This window comes from Hyperolius riggenbachi, chromosome 6 (assembly GCF_040937935.1).
Source record: "Hyperolius riggenbachi isolate aHypRig1 chromosome 6, aHypRig1.pri, whole genome shotgun sequence".
NCBI classification, from domain to species: Eukaryota; Metazoa; Chordata; class Amphibia; order Anura; family Hyperoliidae; genus Hyperolius; species Hyperolius riggenbachi.
Genome location: NC_090651.1, coordinates 74,042,157 through 74,053,124, shown reverse-complemented (window position 1 = coordinate 74,053,124; position 10,968 = coordinate 74,042,157).

Here is a 10,968-nt window from a genome sequence, read left to right as displayed (position 1 = left end):
GTATGTATGAAAACAGAGAAGCTGGTGGGCCCAATTCTGAACGGTCGCATAATCATAAATGGTATCATTCTGATTTATAACTTCTTGCTTTTGTTTCCTTATAGAACTGGACTATCAATGTTGCGGGTTTTTTCAAAGATACAATCGCATCTAGTTTCAATATTGGGCATAGTCTGGATTCTTTAGTGCTGTGCAATGATAAATAGATCTTTTCTGTCTGAATTATCAAATATGCGATCAGTCACTAGAAAAAAAAAATAAAAAAAAAATCAATAAATAATTTCTGGTGTCTACTACAGATGGGAAGAGTTAAGAACAGGCCGACTGTTTGCTACCAGAGATACTTAAAGGGGTTCTTTGGGAGGTTTTTAAACAAAAACTGACACTTACCTGGGGCTTCTACTGGCCCCCTGCAGCTGTCATGTGCCCACACCGTCCTCTGCGATCCTCTGTTCCCCACCGTCACCGTTCAATTATTCGTCTAACTAGATGAATACAACTGCACAGCTGCGGTCACGTGCGTCCTAGACCCCGCTGACGCTTCCAAGAAAATTTTGTAGTGCGTTTGTGCAGTAAGCTCCCGGTAGACGCAAGTAGAAGCTAGGACATGCGCAGTCACAGTTGTACTTGTCTAGTTAGACGAATAATAGAACGGTGATGGCGGTGGGGAACGAAGGATCGTAGAGGATGGTGCGGGCACATGACAGCTGCAGGGGGCCGGTAGAAGCCCCACAGAACTCCTTTAACTACAGTAAAGTCCCCCGTAACTGAGGCAACCTGAAGTCTCAACTAACCGGGATGCTTGGGAGGGGGGGTTGGTTAACTGGGACTGTACTTTGAGGGGAGGAGGGTTGCAGGCCGTTAAATACTTACCAAACCTCCAGCGCTATCTTCTAGCCTTCCTGTAAGCTCCTAGCAGCCTTCTGGTGTCAGTGTACACTGCTCCCGGCTTGTCGCATGACCTAAGCGGGTGCATAGTGGGGCCTGGGTTCACTATAACCAGAGGTTTACTGTAAAACCAGATTCTACTGTAGTTTAAAGGGATTTTTTTTCTCATCACCTGTCCAGCTGTGAATTGAGCGAAAGGATAGTGAAGCAGTTTGTTCTCAGATCTTTCTTAATCGCCCCCCCCCCTTCCCCCCCCCTCCCCCCACACATGTCTGTATATCCCTATCCCCGGCTGGCCTCATAGGTGTATACGGTGACCGCTCGGCTACGGGAAACGCGCGGTTGTTTATGTGACCCGTTACCTCTCCCCAAATTCAGCCAGCCACATATTTGCACAAATTAATTATTTTGACATCAGAGAGATAAAGCTAAGAAGGAGGGACAGGTCCACAGATGGTTGGAATTAGGCCGGCGCTTGAGGACGGGGCGCTCGCAGAACAAATAAAGCAGCCTTTAATCTGGGGATGCATTTCTCGGGGCTGTTTATGACTCGATAAGTGATTATTTACAAGTTGCTAATTACATTGCAGCGTGGTCACAGCACAGGGAGGCATTACAGTATACATACCGCTACACAGACAGCACCGCGCATATACAGCTACACAGACCGCACCGGAGGCATTACAGCTACATAGACCGCACCGGAGGCATTACAGTGTACATACAGCTACACAGACCACCCCGGAGGCCCTGAGGCATTACAGCTACACAGACCGCACTGGAGGCATTACAGTGTACATACAGCGACACAGACCACACCGGAGGCATTACAGCTACACAGACCGCACCGGAGGCATTACAGCATACATACGCCTACGCAGACTGCACCAGAGGTACCACAGTATACATACAGCTCTACAGACCGTACCGGAGGCATTACAGTGTACATTCAGCTTCACAGACCGCACCAGAGGTACCACAGTATACATACAGCTACACAGACCGCACCAGAGGTACCACAGTATACATACAGCTACACAGACCGCACCAGAGGTACCACACCACAGTATACATACAGCTACACAGACCGCACCGGAGATATTACAGCATACATACAGCTCCACAGACCGCATCAGGGGGGCATTACAGTATATATACACACAGCTACATAGACCCCACTGGAGGCATTACAGTATATACAGCTACAAAGACCACATCAGGAGGTACCACAGTATACATACAGCCACACAGACCGCACCGGAGGTACCACTGCAGGATTCACAACAGCCACAAAATACCAAACTCATGCCTAAGCAGAATGATGCTCCTAAAAAACTATTCTGTAAGGGCTGGTTCACACTACAAGAGCGTTTCTAAGCGCTTTGCGATTTTGATCTGCTCACCAAAGCGCTGCCTGTACAATTTTTGGACAATTTTTGGGGTGATTCGCCTCAATGGAAGGCGAAGGGAAAGGGCATAGGGAAATCGCAAAGCGCTTGAAAAAAAATGCTTTGTATAGCGATTTTTCCAGCGCTTTCATGAATGAATACATTGGGCTCTATTCTCAATCACTTCCCGCATGCGGTAAAGGACATGCGGGAAGTTACCGACCAAAATAACGGCAAGTGCACATTCACAAAATTTTCCGCTGAGAAAATGCGTGCGGAGAAAATGCGGTAAATGTGCGGGATCAATGCGGAAAAAGTTACGCAAAAGTCGGTATTTTCCGCAAAAAAATAAATAAATCACAAAACAGTTCAGGCGCATCATTTCGTTGTTACCATTTTTTTTATCACCTACAAGTAGTAGGTGATATATTCCGCATCCCATTGATTTTAATGAAGTCTGGAGGCTGTGCTTTCTGGACTTTTTCTTTTTTAGGGCTCGTTTCCACTATCGCGAATCTGCATGCGTCCAACGCATGCAGATTCGCACATGTAATGCAAGTGAATGGACCTGTTTCCACTGTAGCGTTTGCGTGGTGCGTTTTTATGAGCGGTGAAAAAACGCACAAAAGAGCCAACGAATTCGCCTGCTAGTGGAATGCATGCGAATCGCCGCTAATGTATTTAAGAGGGAAATCGCATGCGTTTTTTTACGCGTTATTTTACGCGATTACGCATGCGATTCCGCATAGGAACCAATGTAAATTAACACAGGCAGTGACATGGTTAAAAACGCACATAGCCTAACCTATGCGAAATCGCATGCGTAATCGCGTAAAATAACGCGTAAAAAACGCACCTGCATGCGATTTCTTCTGCGGTGGAATCCAGGCGATTCCGCACCGCTACAGTGGAAACGAGCCCTAACACTTTTTCATGCAACCTTTTTACCGCAAGAATAATGGCCGTTTCCGCACTTTTTTTACCGCATGCGGAAAAAACGTGGAAAATATTAGTGAATGCGGAAAAAATGCAGAGATTACCGCTGGCGGAAATTTTGCTGTAAAATTTTGCGGTAATTTTGCCTCTTTGAGAATAGAGCCCATTGTATTTATTCATTTCCGGGTGAAAGACTTCCCTTCCTGACCGATGTCAGGAAGTGAAAAAACAGAATTGCTCTGCAAAAGCGTTTAGAAAAGCACTTTATAAAAAGTAAAAATAAAAACCGCTGGCGTCAGCGATTTAGATTTTAGATGTGAATAAAGCCTAAGGGCCCGTTTCCACTAGGAGCGGTGCGATGCGGCTGCATAGCAACCTTTTTACCGCATCGCACCGCAGGTGTTCTGAAACACATGCACTGCAATGGAAAAAGTTTCCACTATGTGCATGTTGTGCGGAGCGATCCGAGAATCCGCAGCATGCTGCAGATTCTCGCACGGCCGCATACGCGTCCCATCTCCACCATTGACTTCTGCATCGGGAGATGCGGAAGTGATGCGGCCGGCGGCAGAAGTGATGCGATGCGGCTAGGTAGCCGCATTCGCCACATTTCATAGTGGAAATCGTCCCTTAGTGATGATCAGACTTTCCAGACAGTGCTGGCATCTGACTTTACTCAAAGGTTCTTCACAGAAGAGTAAACTCCAACTTTGGCTCAACTTCTATGGTTTGTGTTCACAAGTAAGCAAAGTCTTAAGTTCAGCTCTACACATTGCTAAGATCAATGGCAAACCCTATTTAAACCTGCTGACTTTGTTGTTGTGCAAACAGAATACAGTCACTCCATCATGAATCAATTAGTGCAGGTGTAGAAAATAAGAGCTCCTGCTTTGTGCAGCTAATTACTTATGCAGGAGGTGGAAAATATCTGGACAGTCTGCAAAGGTAATGTTTAAGGCTGGGAGCATACTTGGCTGTGCAGAACGGAGCAGTGCTTTTCAGCGCTGCTAGATTTGGGCGCAGCCAGCGCCTCCATAGACTACAATACGAATCACTCCTATTGCAGCGCTCAGTGAGTAACGTCGGCTCCATCAGAAGACGGAGCCAAGGTTGCTTAAAAACATAATTCGGCCTCCAGTAATTGCTGGAAGCCGAATTATTTCATTCCCCCACTATCCATGGCGGCCTGGAGGGGGAATAGTAATTAAATCGGCCCGGACTTGTGCAGAAGCAGGATCAGCCATATACCGCTGTATCCTGCGCCCAAGTCTACCGGCGCCGATTTCAAATGTACTCGTGCAGAAAACCATGAGTTTTCTGGAGTTTGCGTTTTAGCATTTCTCTGTGCGATTTTGTATGCGTTTGCATTTTTTCAATAGTTTTCCTTTATCCATGGTGAAAAATACAGCATCATAGTTCTTTTATTTTAAAAGAAAAATGTATGTCAGCATGCGGTAAAACACACAAACTGTGTGTTAAAAAACAAAACAAAAAAAAAAAAACGCACATTGTAAATGCTGATATATGGCATTTTATGCGGTATATACACTCATAATCTAATCCCTACCATAATCATATGTCCATTGCAGTCTAGGGCCTAGAGGGAAGCCAATTAACTCATCTGTATATTTTGGGGATGTGGAAGGAAACTGGAGTGCTTAAAGGAAACAGACACGAACATGGGGAAGACTATATACAGTGCTCCAGAAGATGTTAGCGCTACATAAATACAAATAGTAACATACAAACTTCATGCAGATAGTGCCCTGGCTGAGATTCAAACTGGGGGCAAGGCAAGAGTACAATTCACTACACCATGCAAAAAAGCCCAACCCCAGCCTCAAATATTTTCCCAGTCTTGCCGAGACACACAGAGATTTTGCTTTCATCTGTGTGGAGGTTACATGCCACTTATTTTAGGCATAATAATGTCTGTTTTGAATAAAACAAGAGTTAACTTACATTATACAATCATTTTTTCTTGTTTTTTGCCTAAATATATATTGACTGTACCTGGCTGGCTGAATCCTGTAACTTCTCTTCATGTTAACACTATTACTGTAGTGAAAGCAGATCAGACTCCAACCCTACTGCATCAATACCCACACACATGTAGCAGCTAGGAGAAGCCAGCAGCCAGTTTCTTCCTGTGAGCACAGATCACCTGACCTCACCCACCTCCTCCCTCTGCTGACATATTAACTGTTTGTGGCCAGCACTGTAGCTAGCTACAGCAGAATTGTATAAGAATTTGGTAAGGTAAGAATGCTGAGCTGCAGTGATAGACACACAGGGCTCTATTCATAAAAAATTTGTGCCGTAAAAACTTGTGGAGGGAAAATACCGCATCGGTATTTTAGACTTCTGGGTGGGCATTCATAAAAATCTTGCCAGCTGCGATGCAAGTGCGGAGATCTCCCGCTGAGGGCTGGCGGTAAGCTGTCGGAAGGCATGCGGAAACACTTCAGCTGGCAGAGTCCCTCCGTGCGCTGCTCTCTCTGGGAGGTCTGTCCCATTCACTTTCATGTAATCCGAACTCTTCTCGCTACATCAGTGGAAGCGGTATTTCCCGTCCACATACCGCTTCCTCTAAACTTTATGAATGGCCATTTATTCTTACTTTTTTCTAGATAAATCTAGAAAAACACTGCAGAAGGTGGAAATTTCTCGCTCTGCTGGTGGATTGTAGATTTTCATGCGGGAACAGCTTTTATGAATGCCCACTTTGCTAAATGGTCGGGAAAGTCAGCTGTTTTGAACAGAAAACTTGCGGTAACGTTTTATGAATAGAGCCCACAGTGAAGCTTCATACACACATACGAGGCAAGTATGGCAGGGATCAGAACTCGATCCCTTAGGCCAGGGGTCCCCAACCCCCCGTCCGCGGCCCACTGCTGGTCCGTGAGCCGTTTGCAGCTGGGCCGCGGGTCTGTCCTCTCGCCCCCACCCCCCGCTGTGTTATCTTAGCTGGCAGGCGCTTCCTCTTACATATCTTGCTCAGCCCCTCTCCTTCTACCCTGTCTTCTCTCACAGCAGCGCATCTTCCGGCTGCTGTGAATAGGCAGAAGCAGGAGCGTGGCTTCCTGTAGCGGGCGATGCGTATCATCGTTACCATGGGAACCGCTGCCCTGCTTCCTGCCTCTTCACAGCACCCGGGAGACACGCAAGAGAAGACGGGATAGAAGGAGAGGGGCTGAGCAAGATATATAAGAGGAGGCGGCCACCAGCTAAGGTAACACAGAGGTGGCCGCTACTAACTATATTGGGGCATCTATACTGAGGCATCTATACTAGCTATACTGGGGCAGCTATACTAACTATACTGAGTCATCTATACTAGCTATATTGGGGCAACTATACTCGCCATACTGGGGCATCTATACTGGGGCAGCTATACTAACTATACTGAGGCAGGCTATACTAACTATACTGAGGCAGGCTATACTAACTATACTGAGGCATCTATACTAGCTATACTGGGGCAGCTATACTAACTATACTGGGGCATCTATACTGGCTATATTGGGACAGCTATACTCCCTATACTGGGGCAGCTATACTCCCTATACTGGGGCAGCTATACTCCCTATACTGGGGCAACTATACTTAGATACCCTATCTGTTCCTGACTGCCCCCATTCCCCCCCCCCCTCCCCGGAAAACTGGCACAACCCCCCTCCCCAAACCCCCTCCCCCGGGCTCCGGGGAAAGGTTTGGTCTGGATAGTGATCCCCGGGCCCGAAAAAGGTTGGGGACCCCTGCCTTAGGCGACATGTAGCTAATCTTGCTATGCAGAGGGGGGTTGCTATGTGGTGGATGGGGGTGATGGGGGGGACCTGAGCAATGTCATTCAGCAGGTGGGGAGAACAATGCGTTCACATTTATCTGTAAAGCTGGGTACACACATGAGATAAAAGTCTTTGGAAAATGAAAGATCAAAGATAATCTGCAGACAATCTTTATTAAAAAAAAAATGTACAAAAGATACAGGCGAAAGATATTAATCTTTCAGATTCATCTCTGCTCTCCCCGCCGGCTGCTGTTTCTTCATGCCCGAGTCCCAGGTGCCTGTGTGACGTCACACAGGACAGACACTAGGGGCACTGTGGCACATACCTGGGACTCAGTAGTGAAATCACCAGCGGGGAGAGAAGAGAACACAACCGGAACTGCCACAACTGAACCAGATTACCAAGACTGCGGCTGAACTGAGGCACTAAGGAGGATGGCGAGGGACGCATCCGTGCTCATGGGGCTGGCGGAAGCCCCGGGTAAGTATAAAATCTTTTTATTATGCAATCTCAAGTACACTTTAAGGGTGATGTATGGAATAATTTATTAGGCCTCGTTCACATAGCGTTCTGCTCGCGTGTGCGTTCGCTTTGGGAGTTTATTTAGGTGATTTTTTTTCCAATTTCTGTGTGTTGGATGGTTTTGTTAAGCACTTTTCTAAGCGCTTTTGTGATTTCGTTTTTTTCACTTCCTGACGGTGAATCTTTGATCCGAAAAAGAATACAATGTATTTATTCTTAAAAACGCTAACGCTGTCGCTGCACAAAGCGATTCTGTGAGCGTTTTGCATTCTTCCTATACCTTCCATTGAGGTGGAATCGGTTAAAAAATGGCCTATGCACCGCTTATCTGAGTGGATCGGAAACAAACCGCTCAGATATGAACTTTGTCATAGAGAATCATTGCACAAGCACTTTCAGGGCGATTTTGAAAATTGGCAGCGCTTAAAAAAATCTCAAACGCCCCTAGTGTGAATGAGCACTCAATAAGTGAATCTGGAGTTCTTCAGGTTTTCAGTGAACAGATCTCTGTATTTGGAGGCTGCACATTTTGCTGTATTTTTGCTCAGTTACTTGGGGGTATGGGGGCACTGCGTCTATCCCTGGGATATTGTTACTATTTGATATGTTCTTTAACAGATAGCCCATTAGTTATCTCCATATAAGTCAGGGCAAAGTAAAACACACATCGCTATAAGTGTTTGCATTGTGCATTCACTGGGAGTTTGCTTTAACATCAACTTTCTGTGTGTGGTCCGGGGATGTGAGGAGTGACTAGACCTACGTGTGGGTTATACCTTCAATGCTGGGCGCTTTATCTCCCCTGCAATCCTGGAAACACGCCAATCACAGGCATTTCCTGCGTAGGGAAAGATATATGCGGCTCTTCTCTGATTATCACCCACTCACTCAGGGCTTGTTCACATTAAAGGGAAGGTTCAGGGAGGTTGGTTAAAAAATAAAAATCAATTTCCACTTACCTGGGGCTTCCCCAGCTCGTGGCAGGCAGGAGGTGCCCTCGCCGCCGCTCCGTGGGCTCCCGGTGGCCGACCTGACCTGGCCAGGCCGGGCTCTTCTGCGCTCCAAGGCCCGGCACTTCTGCGTCCCACGCCGGCGTGCTGACGTCATCGGACGTCCGCCGGGCTGTACTGCGCCTGCGCAGTACAGCCCGGAAGACGTCCGATGACGTCAGCGCACCGACGTGGGACGCAGAAGTGCCGGGCCTTGGAGCGCAGAAGAGCCCGACCTGGCAGCCGGCCTGGCCAGGTCGGGTCGGCCACCGGAGACCACTGGGAGCCCGTGGAGCGGCGGCGAGGGCACCTCCTGCCTGCTACGGGCTGGAGGAAGCCCCAGGTAAGTGGAAATTGATTTTTATTTTTTAACCACCCTCCCTGAACCTTCCCTTTAAGGGCATTTTTGCCCTTTTTTTTGAAGCGCAGGCGATTTTCAAAACCGCCCTAAAACTCTTGTGCAATGACTCCATATGAGAGAGTTCACATCTGAGCGGTTAGTTTCCGATCCGCTCAGCAGAGCATTGCTTGTACCATTTTTGAGGCGATTTTGCCTCAGTGGAAGGTATAGGAAAAACGCAAACGCTCACAAAATCGCTTTGTGCAGCGATTGCGTTTGCGCTTTTAAGAATAAATGCATTGTATGGTACTTATCCGTTAGCCGGGCGCATCCGGCAGGTGGCGCTAATTACTATTCCCCCTCCAGGCCGACATGGATAGTAGGGAAAGATGTAACTCTGGTGGAGTTTTGTCGCCACCTAGAGGATGCGCCCGGCTAACGGATAAGTACCCATTGTATTTATTCTCTTCCGGGTCAGAGTTCTCTGTACTTATCCGTTAGCCGGGCGCATCCTCTAGGTGGCGATAAAACTCCACCAGAATTACATCTTTCCCTACTATCCATGGCAGCCTGGAGGGGGAATAGTAATTAACGCCACCTAGTGGATGCGCCCGGCTAATGGAAAAGCACCGAGTTCACTTCCTGACTTGCGCCAGGGAATACATTAACAAACGCACTAGAAAAGCACTTAAAAAAGCCCTTTTACCAAAAACGCAGCGCGCAGTGGAGCGCCGGGAGGGGAAAAAACCCTGCCGCACAAAATCGCAAAACGCTTGCGTTCGCGATTACGATTTTAGATGTGAACGTGGCCTCCAGTCTCTTTTCCACTGGCAGTTGAACTGTGTGCTCAGCAAGCAGTTACCAGACAGCAGTGGGCTGTTGTGAGAGTTTGAGAGGCTTTTCACTGCCTATCAACTACTTGTGGAAAAGGGGCCTCAAACAGTGAAAAGTGCAAGGAGTGCGTTTAGATGGCAGGATCAGCCAATGAGAGAGCAGGCTTCACTGAGGAAACTGCACAATTGGTTTCAGTGTGCACCACTATTGAGTGTGTTTGCATGTATGTAAGGCCTCCGTTCCACAGACTGTTGATAGGCAGAGAAATGCCTCTCAAACTCTCACAACTGCTCACTGCTGCCTGGTAACTGCTTGCTGAGCACACAGCTCAACAGTCCGCGGAAAAGAGGCCTCAATGAAGTGTTTCAACAATCCCTTGCAGAGATGGTCAATGAGACACTAATAATTCTAGGTTGCATAAAATGTAATGCAAATTGTATGCAGCTTACAATTAAGCTAATCAAATTTGATTGGAAGGGCATCCAAGTGGCTAAATTCCAACGTGCATGCAAATTGCATCCTTTTTCAACGTGTGGTATGCATGCCCCAGGGGGTACTCGAGCTTGATATACTTACAGTGGACCCAAATTAAAAATACAAGATTTCAGAAATAATATCTATTTTCTAAATTATAATAATAAATAGCAGCCTTTTTTCAGCTGCATGATGACAAATATAACATATTTTACATTTATTGGAGAAACCCCTCCCTTCCTTTCATATTGCCGGGACAGAATCTGGCAAACTGGTGGAGAAGGAAGTGTCTGGCAAAGGAGGAATTGCTAATGGCTGCCACCTGTATAACCCTAGTTATGCAAAGAGGAGGGTGAAAAGCATGCACTGAAATGATCATAGGCTTGAAGGAGTGTTTATCTTTGTATGTGTCAGAGTGGTGCAAGTAAATATTTTTAAGTAAAAAAATGTATGGTTCAGGTCCGCTTTAACCAAAAATATCAAATTTAGAGTTAAGAAAAAGATAAATCTTATTTAAACAAAACCAAATTACTATTTTAGTTATAAAAAAAAGCAATGGTAAATGCTTGGAAATTGTTTAGAACCAATTATTATGTACTACGATTAAATATATATTTGTCAAGGGGTTCTTGTGATAATGTTTACTATGCTAGGGGGTACTTGGTGAGTACAGGGTTTTAAAAGGGGTGCATACCAATAAAATGTTGAGAAACACTGGTTTAAAGGGAACCTTAAAGTGTACCTGAGATTAAAGGACAACTGAAGTGAGAAGAATATGGAGGCTGATATATTTATTTCCTTTTAAA